The sequence below is a fragment of the Octodon degus genome, unplaced genomic scaffold (genome assembly GCF_000260255.1).
Source record: "Octodon degus isolate 3935 unplaced genomic scaffold, OctDeg1.0 scaffold00036, whole genome shotgun sequence".
Taxonomy (NCBI): domain Eukaryota; kingdom Metazoa; phylum Chordata; class Mammalia; order Rodentia; family Octodontidae; genus Octodon; species Octodon degus.
The window spans coordinates 5,414,454-5,426,080 of record NW_004524612.1 but is presented as its reverse complement, the minus strand read 5'-3'; the positions used below and the strand labels follow the sequence as shown (position 1 = coordinate 5,426,080).

The following is an 11,627-nucleotide window of genomic DNA, read 5'->3' as shown; positions in this document are numbered from 1 at the left end:
TAGGCCAGGGAGTTGTGCTGCTAGTGACCTAAGTATGCATGTAACACGGTAAGATGACACCTGTAGCTCTTTCAGGACAATACTTGAAGGGCAATAGCTGGGTTGAATGGAAATGCTGTTTTTTAGTTTTGGGGGAATCTCAGTAGTGATTTCCATAATGTTTGTGTTGCTTACTTTCTCGTTGCTGGAACAAAATACCTGGTACCCACATGTTAAAGGAGGTAAGGTTTATTTTAGCTCACAGTTTTACAGGTTTCAGTCCATAGCCAGCTGGCTCCAAGGTAGGGCAGCAGGTAGGTATGGCAGAGGAGAAACAGTCCCCGGTGTGGCAAGCGGGAGCCTCCAGTCCTTCCTGCTGCTTCCCTTTTATTCAGCCCAGGCTACAAGCCTATTTGCTAATGCCACCCACACCCGGGTTGGGGCTACCATTATCTACACCCAGAATTATGCCAAACACATCAATTAACTAATTTAGTTGCCACCCACCCTAGATCCAAACACCTCCAAAAAGCCTCACCTATGATCTCATGAGGCTTTGTGGGGACATCTAGACAGAAGCCAGAACAACAGTTGTATCAGTTTACATTCCCACCAACAGTATGGAAGGACTTCCTTTCCCCCAGAGCAACATTTACTATTATTTGATTTCTTGATACTAAGCATTCTTTCTAGATCAAGACGGAACCTCAGTGTTGTTTTAACTCATATTTCTCTACTGGCTGGGGACTTTGAACATTTTTTCATGTATTTATTTCCCATTTGTACTTCTTCTAAGAAGTGTCTATGTATTGCAGTTGCTCAGTTTTTGATTGGGTCTTTTGGGAAGGTTTAGTATTTTAACTTCTTCATATATTCTAGATATTAGTCCTCCATCTGAGGAGTAGCTGGCAGAAATTTTTTCCCATTCTGTGGGTTGTTTCTTCACTCTGTTGGTTGTTTCCTTTGCTGTAAAGAAGCTTTTTAATTTGATACCATCTCAGTTGTTGATTCTGATGTTCCTTCTTGTAAAATTGGGGTTCTGTTCAGAAAGTCCTTGCCTATGCCTGTCTTCAACAATTGAGTGTTTCTGTTTTAGTATTTAATATTCTTTGATCCTTTTTTATTTTTTTTTTAGTACATGGTGAGAGATAGGATTGAGTATTCTTTATTCAATATATATTCCCTTGATATGTGGCCTACAAATAGTTCATATCAATCCATAATTTATCTTTTCATTCTCTTTAATACTATATACAATTTCATATAGATAGTATTTTTACTGTCTGCTATTTATTTAAGATTATGTATTTCCAGCTTGTATTTTTTTTCTTTCAACCAAGAGTTATCTATCTATTTATTGATTTATTTTGGTTCTGGGGATTAAACTCAGGACCTTGCACTTACCAAGTAGGTGCTTATATCACTGAGTTATATCCCTAGCTTTTCATATACATTTCCAAAATACTTTCTTTATATCTTATAAAAATCCTGATTGGGTTGAGTTGGTAGTGCATTATCATTAGATCATTTTGGTGAGGGTCACATTTTAGTATGCAGAGTTTCTTAATCAACAAAGTACATTGCTACATTCAGTTTGATCTCTTTTGATTGCTTTTAAATGAATATTTTGTGGATTTCAGCATACTGCTCCTAAAGAGTTTTTATATGTATATCTAAATCTTTTAAAATTTAGAGGTATAAATCATATTGTTTTGTGTTCATTTATTTTTAATTATGATAAAATATATGTAAAAATTATCATTGTAAGCATTTTAAAACACAAGCACACTGTATAACACTGTCATCATTTTATAACTATATTTACAACACTGTATACCTGTCAACAAGAATCTAGCTTCAGAACTTTTTATTACTCCAAAAGTAAGTGATTTTGATTTAAAATTTTAGTTTCCAGTTGTGTGTTGCTAGTAAATGAAAGTATGGGTTTTATGTTTCCTTGTGTCTTTTCTTTTACTCTTTTAATCATTCTTTCAGAGCTGGAGGTTGAATCATAACTCTTTGTCCTGAGGTACATTTCTAATCCTTTTTATTTTTTATTTTGAGAAGGAGCACTGGTAAGCATCCCGGGTGGGACTGGAACTTGTGATCTTCCTGCTTCAAGCTCCTATACTGCAGGGATTACAGATGTGAGCTTGCCTTCAATTACTTTGTAGTTCATAACTTTTCTAAATTCGTTTATTAGCTCTATGAGTTTTATTGTAGTTTTCTTTGGATATTCGTACACATACAATCATGACAGGACATGATTTCAACCCACTGAATTCTTATTTAAGCTACAGTGTTAGGGTCAGCAAGATAACTCAGCAGAATAAGTGCCTCTTAGGCAGGTGCTGGGGCCAGGGTTTGATGCCTGGTACTACATGCAGTGCCAGCCCCACCACCAGGAGTGCTGAGCCAGCTACAGAGTCCAGGTATGGTGGTGCATGCCTGTAATCCTAACACTGAGGAGGCTGAAAACAGGAGGATCACCATGAGTTTGAGCTGGGTAGTGAGACCCTGCACACACACCCCCACACACCCACAAACATACACACACACACAACTAAAAAATTATAGTATGTTTAGTTTTAAAGTTACATTTGGTTCTTCTCTGTATCTTTTCTGTCTTTGCTGGTGCTTTCCATTGTATATGTGTTTGAAGGGTATTTCTAATATCTATTTAAGCATTATCATATTAACTACCTGATCATCTTTGTTAGATAATTCCAAGGCCCGTGTCATCTGACCATGTGCATCTACTTTTGTAGTTTCCCACATATTAAGATTTTCCCAGTTCTTGGTACACCAAGTCATAGTGTAACCCAGACAGTCTAAATATTACCACAAGACAGTAATATAAATAATACTAATTTTGTCTCAGTATATACACATTAGTTTCCAGTTCCAGATTGCAACCCTTGTTCTGGAGGCTATTGTTCCAGCATTGGTTCATTTGTCAGAGCTTGTGCCCTGCTCTCTGGGTCATCCCCGTGTGTCCCACTCCATGTCTAGCATGGGAACAAAGTGGGCTGTTCACTACCTTAGCTGTCAGAGCCTCAGGTTCAGATCCACACACGAGAGCATCAGGCTTGAGTCCAGGGGCTCACACAGAATTTTATAGGGTTGGGGCCAGTGAGATAGCTCAGTGAACTAAGTGCCTGCTTAGGTAAGCACAGGAACCAGAGTTTGATCCCCGGCACCACACGTTCCACCAGCCCAGCCAGCCCCGCCTCCGGGCGCACTGAGCCTGTCATGGAGACCAGGTGTGGTGGCCCATGCCTGTAATCCCAAGGTGTTTGCTCTTGTCTATCTCCCTGATCTCTCCCAGGTCACTGAGGGTTATGCTTCGGGGGCAGGAGGAGACAGAGAACAGCAGTGGAGTTTTGTTCGACCTCTTAGAACTGCAACTCTGCTGAATAGAGAGGAACAGCCCTGTGCTTTTCTGAGGATCAGTTCTGGCTCCAGCAGGGGCTGCGACCACTTCCTGCTCTCCCTCTCTAAAATTAGAGTAGGCTCTTACTATCTAAGGTGGAGAACTGTGATGATTTTTATCATCTCTTTGCACCACAGTGCTCACTTTGACATATTCAGCTGCGTTGAGTCCAAGGTAGACGACACTCAAAGAATGAAAGGAAAACTCGTGGCCTCAGGGCTGCTTTGAGTACTTGTGGGGCCTCTGATCTGCCTGTTCGTGCATGTTCCTTTCCGAGGGGCTCACGTTCGTGTGGCCACACATACTGTGCAGAATTCACAGCTGCATCCAGTGACAGAAGCGATGCCTATGCTATTATGTTTGGAATGACAACTTCTGACATTTGCTTCACTATATTTGTTTAACCAGTTTTCTTTCGAACATATGTTGTAAATTTAGACATCATTGCAGAGAACTGAAATAAAAGAGTAGATAGACAATCTCTCCTTACTTTACTTTCTCTTTTGTAAAACAGGAATAGTTATTCTTGCTCCACTGTTAGGAGGCTTGAGTGTGCGCATCATTTAGAACTGAACCTTGAAGGTGGGATTATATCAGGATTTGCTATCATTATCAGAGGACATTAATCAGGAAGATATTAATTTTTTGACATTGGGAATTAAACTCAGGACCTTGTGCTTGCCAGGCAGGTATTTATGCCATTGAGCTATATCCCTGGCCCTTAACTATTTTTGTAAGATTAAACCTATTTTGACACTTCAAATATATATGCAAAGAAAAAATATAGCCAAAAGGAAAAACATAAATTTTACACGATCGTACAGAATTCAGGATAAATGTAAAATAAACTAAGCATCCATTTTTCTACTTACACTGAAAGTTAAAAAGTAAAATACAATGAATTTGTGTGTGAAAGTTAAACAACTAAAATGCCATGAAAATTAATGATACTGATTCACAGAAATGAACTATGATTTTCTTTGTAACTAACTGCAGATGTAAAATTTTATTATGAAATTAATATATAATTCCTCATAATTTCTGTGAAGATTTATCAAAAACCCAAAAATCTTTCAGTTGTAACACACTGAAATAATTAGAATTTCCTGCTAAGAAAATCTGCTTACAGCTTGAAAAAATACTAGTTGTAAAAACAGTTCATATCTACCCAACTGAACTTCCATAGGAGGATCATCTCCAAAGTGCAAGCTTCCTATTATCTCATGCCCACTTCAAACACAAAAACAGTTGCAATAACCACTCGATGTTTTTTGGTTAGGCTACTTACAGCGCTTAGGTTTCTTGCGTGTCAGTTTTTTAAGTCAAGGGCTAGGTGATTATTTTCTGTTTTCCAAAGGGACAATAAGAAAAAGTAAATAAATTATATATCTGTCTAATTATGAAAGTTGACATTTACCCATTAACAGTAGCCATATTCTCAGCTTGACAAACATGCTTAGTTCATGTTTCTCAAATGTCAATATACTCCAACCTTGCTTTTGATTAGAATTAATTAATGTTAACCTGGAAGTCTCAGCAGGGTGTGGGAGTACATGCTTGTAAACCCAGCTACTTGGGAGCCTGGGGCAGGGGGATTGCAAGTTCAAGGCCAGCCAAGGGAACTTAGTGAGATCCTGTCTCAAAAAATAAAAAGGGCTAGGAATGTAGCTCAGTGCTCCTTGAGTTCAATCCTCAGTACCAAATAAATAAATATTAAGAAACAAAAGCTGTAAGTCTTTAAGTTGTGCCTGTACTAACTATACAAGTACGGCTTTATAATTTTGGTGGAAATAATTACTACAGCAGCCTCTGCCTATTTCCAGCTACCTGTTCATCTCTCAGAGGCAGTCTCATATACCCTTATTTCCAGGGGATCTTGACCCTTTCTCTGACTTCATTCATCATCCCCTATCCTGTGCAATGTCTGCTCCAAAAAAAACAGTGTTGTGTTTCTCTTTCCTTGTATTGTACTAGTGCAGCAAGATTGAGAGAAGAGTCATAAGAAGATGGATACTAGCTCTAGGTCCCTAGGGGTTCCACTTCCCCGAAGCTGGGTATTCTGTCTGATCAACCCACCCAGCAGTCCAGAGCAATGCTTTGGGGAAAGTGCCAGAATTTTTACAGATTCAAGTAAACAACCTCATAAATAAGAAGAATTTTCTGATTTCTGCAGGGAAATTGTACAGCCTAACAGTGTTGTCTTAGTGGGCTGCCCATTGCTGTGACAAAATACCCTAGAAAATCACTTTAAAGAAGAAAAGTTGTACTTTGGGTTCATGGTTTTTGATGTTTTGGTCCATAGTCAGCTGACTCCATTGCTTCTGGGCTTGAGGCGAGGCAGAGCACTATGGCAGGGAGCATGAGTTAGAACCAAACAGCTTATGTTGTGGTAGACAGAGAGGTGGGGCCTGGAGAGGGAGTGTCCTTGCAGGCTTCCTTCTTCTTCCTCTTTTGCTTCATCAGGGGCCCCTGCCTACTAGATGGTGTCACCCACAGTCAGAATCAGTCTACCCTCTTTGTTTGCTGTCCTTACGCAAATTGTGTCTAGAAACACCCTCATGGACACCCAGAAGTGTGCTTTACTAGTGTACTAAGTGTTTCTTAAGCCAATCAAGTTGACACTCAGGATTAATAATAACAAGTGTTTTCAAGAAAGTTTGGGCATAGATACTGGTCAAATAGATTCAGTTAGCCATGGTTAATACTTCCCTTGTTTATGTAAGCAGGAGCCAGAGGAGAAGGCAAGATGGTAGGAGTTATGGGCTGAAGGTGATGTCGGATAGTAATTTTAAAAATTGGCATAGAATAGTTCAGTATGGTCATACATGTACAATGTAGCCATAATATTCTTACAGCATAACACATTACTGTATGCCAACACTATAAACTTACCGTGTACCAATTGTATAGATGGGTAGCCTGTCCTGTTATAGTACACTTGGTAATGATAGTAAATTACTAGGCTACTGACTTACAGATTTGCTATCATTATTTTAGATCATATTCCTTCTGCTTATTAAAAAGAAGTTTACTGCAAACTAGCATGCCATCTGATGTGGGCAGCAGTTGTGTACACCTCGTGTTTACGTGTCTCTTGATGCATCAAAAGTCTATGGCCAGTGATTGACCTCTACCATTAGGTTTGTGAATGTGTGCTGATGTTCCCACAAGGACAGAATCACCTAATGAAGCATTTCCCAGAACATATTCCCATAATTAATAATAATGTATTGCCGCATTATAACCACCAGCACAGCCAAGCTGGCACAGGAAAGTGGGACATCATCTCTGGATCCTGCAAAGCAACAAGAAGGTGTGACCAGAGCCAAGACAGTAGACAGAGGTTCTGAGGGGTTAATTAGATCTAATGCTGCTGAGATGGGGCAATGTGGAGATCCTGGGAGATCGGGCTGTGAATAATAAGAGAAAAAAGGTAGTACATGGAGAGATGCTTAGGTAAAGTAAAACATGTTAGTTAGTGAAAGCAATTTAGGGGCATAAGCATTGGTGGTACAGAGTCAAGGAAGTGGTTAGGGACATGCTTTTAGGTAGAAGAGATGAAGTACATCCATAGCTCAATGAAAGCCAGTGATAGAGGAAGTGAATGCAGGGGCAGGCTGGCTTGTGACTGCTGGGTGGAAGACCACAGCTTTGTCCAGAGATTCTGTTTTCTTAATGAAATACAAACTGACATCATCACAGCAGAACAAGCTGCAACCTAAACTCGCTTTGTGTATTTTCACTCAGGGGATCCCTTCATAGTATTCATTCTTATTGTTTTCTTGTCTTTTATTTTTGTCTTTGTTCATTTTGTTTTGTATCTTGGCAACGAAGGAAATGGTGAGCAAGGAATATCTGGGTGTCTTTGCAGCAAACAGACACCAGTGTTCACTCAGCTGGAGAATATGGAAACCAAGCAAGCAGGGACGGGACGCGGAGCAGCTAAGAGGGGAGACGGAGCAATAGTGAAGAGACTGCACAGACGTGATGCATATTCTGGACCCTGAAAGGGGTTTTTTACTGCCTGTTGAAATTTGCAAACTTCAGCAACTGTCTTACTGACATGGCTTCTATTCAGATATTACTTGGGTCACCCCTGCATTTTTCCATGTCCTTTAGATTGCCCATGTGGAATTTTCCATTCCTTGCAGTAGGAGCCTTCTCTTTACCTTGTGATCATACTGTGGCTTGAAACTGTGATTCCTCTCCCACCGAGGCAACTATTTCCAAGATACATTTTACACTGAACTTAAATATTCCAAGGTCCAGATTGCCTGGCTAGACCAATCGGGGCTTAGAAACATTGGCTTTATTTGCCAAACTATCACATGACAAATTGCCCAGAGACCAGGACAGAGTTCCTTTGTGGCTTCTGAGTTTTAGATTTTACACTGAAAGAATATCTTCTGTCTGCCTCTGCTCGAAAAAGATGAAAAGGAAAGAAGTTCCCCCATGAGAAAATCACTGTAAATGATCACAATTAAGTGAGATAAAAACTCAAAGAATAGCACCAAAGGAAATAGTATTTAACATCAAAGAGAAAAAAACAATCAGACCCAAATGCACAGGTCTTCAAAATGAATGTTTGGATTGTAGCACCATGTATCTTTAATAAAGCATGTAGCAGTGTTTCCAGTAGAAAGCAAGACTGATGGGGAAGCTGAGTGCTCTCCTGTCATAATATCGGTGTGGGCAAAAGTGGAATTGCACTGAATTCTGTGTCCACCTTCGCTTGGTGGAAGGACTCTCCAGTTAGGTTTAATGTGATCTGAGCACAGGAGAAGGAAGCCCTGTGAAGATGAAATCTCTGTGGCCACAGGTCGTGGGAGGAGGTGTGCGCTGCGTTGGGTCTGGGATGTCAATGCAGTGGCTCTAGCTGTGTAACTTTGCCAGCGACCTCTATCCTGAGTCCCAACTACAGTTCCCCTTTCTAAATATTTATCTGTTTTTGTTGTCTTGTGGCTGCAAGACAGCATCATCCTTTCACCACAGAACTAGGGATGGAGACCAGTGCAAAAGTCCTGAAGTTATCAATAATGTCTGGTATTTTGTGAACAGCTTCTTCAGTAATATTCATTTGAGCTCGTTGGCAACAGGACACCTCTTACATCTCAGTGGACCAGCACAGCAACTGTCTGCTTCTTGTCCATGCAAATCAAGTGAAGAGAAGAGAAGCCAATCAAGAAGGCTGAGGGGAGGCTCTTCCGCACCTGCCTGGAGGGAAACATTTGTTTCTCCCTATTGACTCAGGCAGGCTGGGGATATAGCTTAGTGGCACAGTGCTGGCCTGGCAAGAGCAAGGTGCTGAGTTCAAGTCTCAGTCCAAAAGAAAAAAAAAAAACCTACTGGCTAGGTCAGGTATTGGTTAGACAGTGTAACTATAGAGGAGAGGACAGGTAGCACAGGAAGAAGAGGTAAAGAGGACAGGGTAAGCAATAGAATTTTCTACCACAAAGTTTCTTTCTTCTGGAGATATATATATATATATATATTTTTTTTTTCTACTATCCTTATTTTCCAAGTGACTTAAGAAAATTCCTGAAGCCCAGAAATGTGAGTATATCAGGATTGACTATTGTTGGTACTATTTGATGTTATTAAGGGACAAATATATTTTCATGACTGTTCAAGAAAAGATTTTTGATACCATTTTTATAAGATAGGTTTAAAATGTGTGTAATTAACTTATAGGAATTATGGGTGCATTTACCAAAAATAAGAATTCCCTGTATTACCTTCAGCACAATGCCCAGTAAAGACTCCTCACTGCATTTTTAGCATAAAAATATGTAGGGGAAAGCCAGCATGGTGGTGTGTGCCTGTAATCCCACTACTGTGGGAGGCTGAGGCAGGAGGATCCCAAGTTTGAGCCCAGGCTTAGCAATTCATTTGGCTTAGTGAGGCCCTGTCTCAAAACTAAACAAACAAATAAGCAAAACTATTTAAAAATAGATAAGTTGAAGGAAAGAAAATAGAGTAGGTCTGGGGTAACAAAGTTGGCTCCACGGCGAGATGACCAAAGAACTCCAGGGATCTCATTTGCTTCTTCCCTTCTGCCTTCATTCTTTTTTTCTCTTATTTCCTTTAGCAAATGCTGTTTAATCTTTGATAAATGCTACAAACTCCTAAGCCTGAGGGAGACAACCAGAAATAAGGTCACTGTTGTCCCTGCATTAGAGGAACACTGGATGCTCTGACAGATAAGCCCCCTAGATCTCAGTGGCCTAACAAAATAGCTTACCTTTACTCCCCAAGTAGTTCAAAACTGTGTTTCTGAGCAACGGAGGAGGGGGTTTTTTCCATAATTTTATTGAGAAACAAATAGCAATGAGACAGTTTCAAACCAAATTGGTAGGACAGTTTCAATAATTAACACATTGCATAATTCTTCCTAGTGGTTAATTGCTATACAAGATGCAGACAAGATATCCTATTTACAAACACCATTAGAACAAATCCCTCTATTCATTAAGAGAATGTAACTATATATCTATCCTAACCACTTTGAATACACAGATACAAAATGGACATTCATCTGCTAAGTTAACACACCTATAATATTCAAATGATGGAACTAAACACAGAAGGGGATAGGGAGGAGATTTCTGTCAGTGACTGGGGCCCAGCTTCCTTGCTCCTGTGGCTCCACCAGCTCCCGCTGCAGCTTCGCTCAGGCAGGGCAGCAGCAAGCTCACCAGCCCAGAAAGCACGTGGGGGTCCTGGGCGGGAGACTGTCCTAGGCCTGGTGCGGCCACACGATAGATCACAGTACATCTACATATGAGTTCGCGTATGAGGGGGGAAGACAATAATAGCTGGGCCAGAAGTCAGAGAAATCCTCTCAAGCCGAGGTGAACAGAACCAAGCTGCTGTTCTTTTTCATTCCTTCAGCAAGCAATTATAGAGCTCTGCACTTCTAGGAAGTGTTCTAAGTACAGGAAATAACTACAAGAAGCAAAGCAGGCAAAAGCTTTTCCTAGTATAAAATACTGTTAGTATTTTAATGGTACTAACCAAATATTCTACTTTCTGGTCCATCCTTATGACAACGGCCCGAGACTGCAGTCTCAGAATTCTAGGAGGCTGAAGCAGAATTGAAATTCAAGCCCAACCCGGGCAACCTAGTAACCCTGTCACAAAATAAAAAATAAGTAAAAAGGCTGGGAATATAGCTCAGTGCAAAGACGCTGAGTTCAATCTCTAGATGGAAGGCAGAAGAACAGAAGGGTGGAAGGAAGGAAGGAAGGAAGGAAGGAAGGAAGGAAGGAAGGAAGGAAGGAAAAAAGAAAGGAAGGAAGGGAGAGAGGGAGGGAGGGAAGGAGAGAGGGAGAGAGGACGAGAGGAAGGAAGGAAAAAATGTTCCAACTGCACATAAGGAACATGAATGAAATGTTTATGGTAGTATGATTTATAACAAGAAAAGCTGGAGATAAATGTGCATAAATGGAAAAAAGTGGATGGATAAATAAATATAATTTATTTGTTTAATCAAACACTGTAGAGCAGATAAGCTGAATATACTTGAACTGCAATTATCAACCTGAACAAATCTCAAAAATAACATTGCCAGAAAAACTACAGAATTATTACTAAAAAAGAGCTTCTATTTCATACTAGAAATTGAACCCAGAGACTACACCCTGCACATCGCCCACCATGCCCTCCGCTCCTGGTTCTGAGGAGCAGGCGTCTGGTTTCCCTGCAGGAAGAAGCAGCGGGCAGGACTTGGGTGCTTTTGTCACATGCGACTTCGCTCACAAGTCCCTGAGATGGCTCTTGTGATGTGGAGGGACCCTTTAATTTTGCTGTGCTCGGGAGGGTCTGTAAAACCCCCCCCTTTGGGATTTTGCAGGTGGCAGTGAGTGTGCAAGGGCTCCTAGCACCAGGCCATTCTCCTCTCTCTGGGCAGATGCCAGCCCTCTGAGCCACCTTCGCCCCAGGCTCATTCTGGGAACCGCAGAGCATGTTTGCGCCTGCACCAGCTTGGCTCCCTAATCTCTGATCATATGGCTGTGCTCACGAAAGAGCTAGCTTTCTCCTTGAGCCGAGGACAGCAGGACAGAGCCAGGGGGCTGACTAGACTTGTGACCAATGTCAGGTTCCCAGCTCCACCTACAACTCATGCCTATCTAGACTAGGCCAAAGCCAAGGTGACCTTTGTTCCAAGGTGCTTCTCAGTAACATGATGTATCTCTCTCTCTCTCTCTCTCTCTCT

At 40.9% G+C, this 11,627-nt stretch overlaps 1 protein-coding gene across 1 annotated transcript in view; it reads left to right on the top strand.

Annotated features, from left to right (window-relative positions):
• The window catches only part of Psd3 (pleckstrin and Sec7 domain containing 3), a 563,673-nt gene that overhangs the window by 61,811 nt on the left and 490,235 nt on the right, over window positions 1-11,627 (top strand). The window lies entirely within an intron of this gene.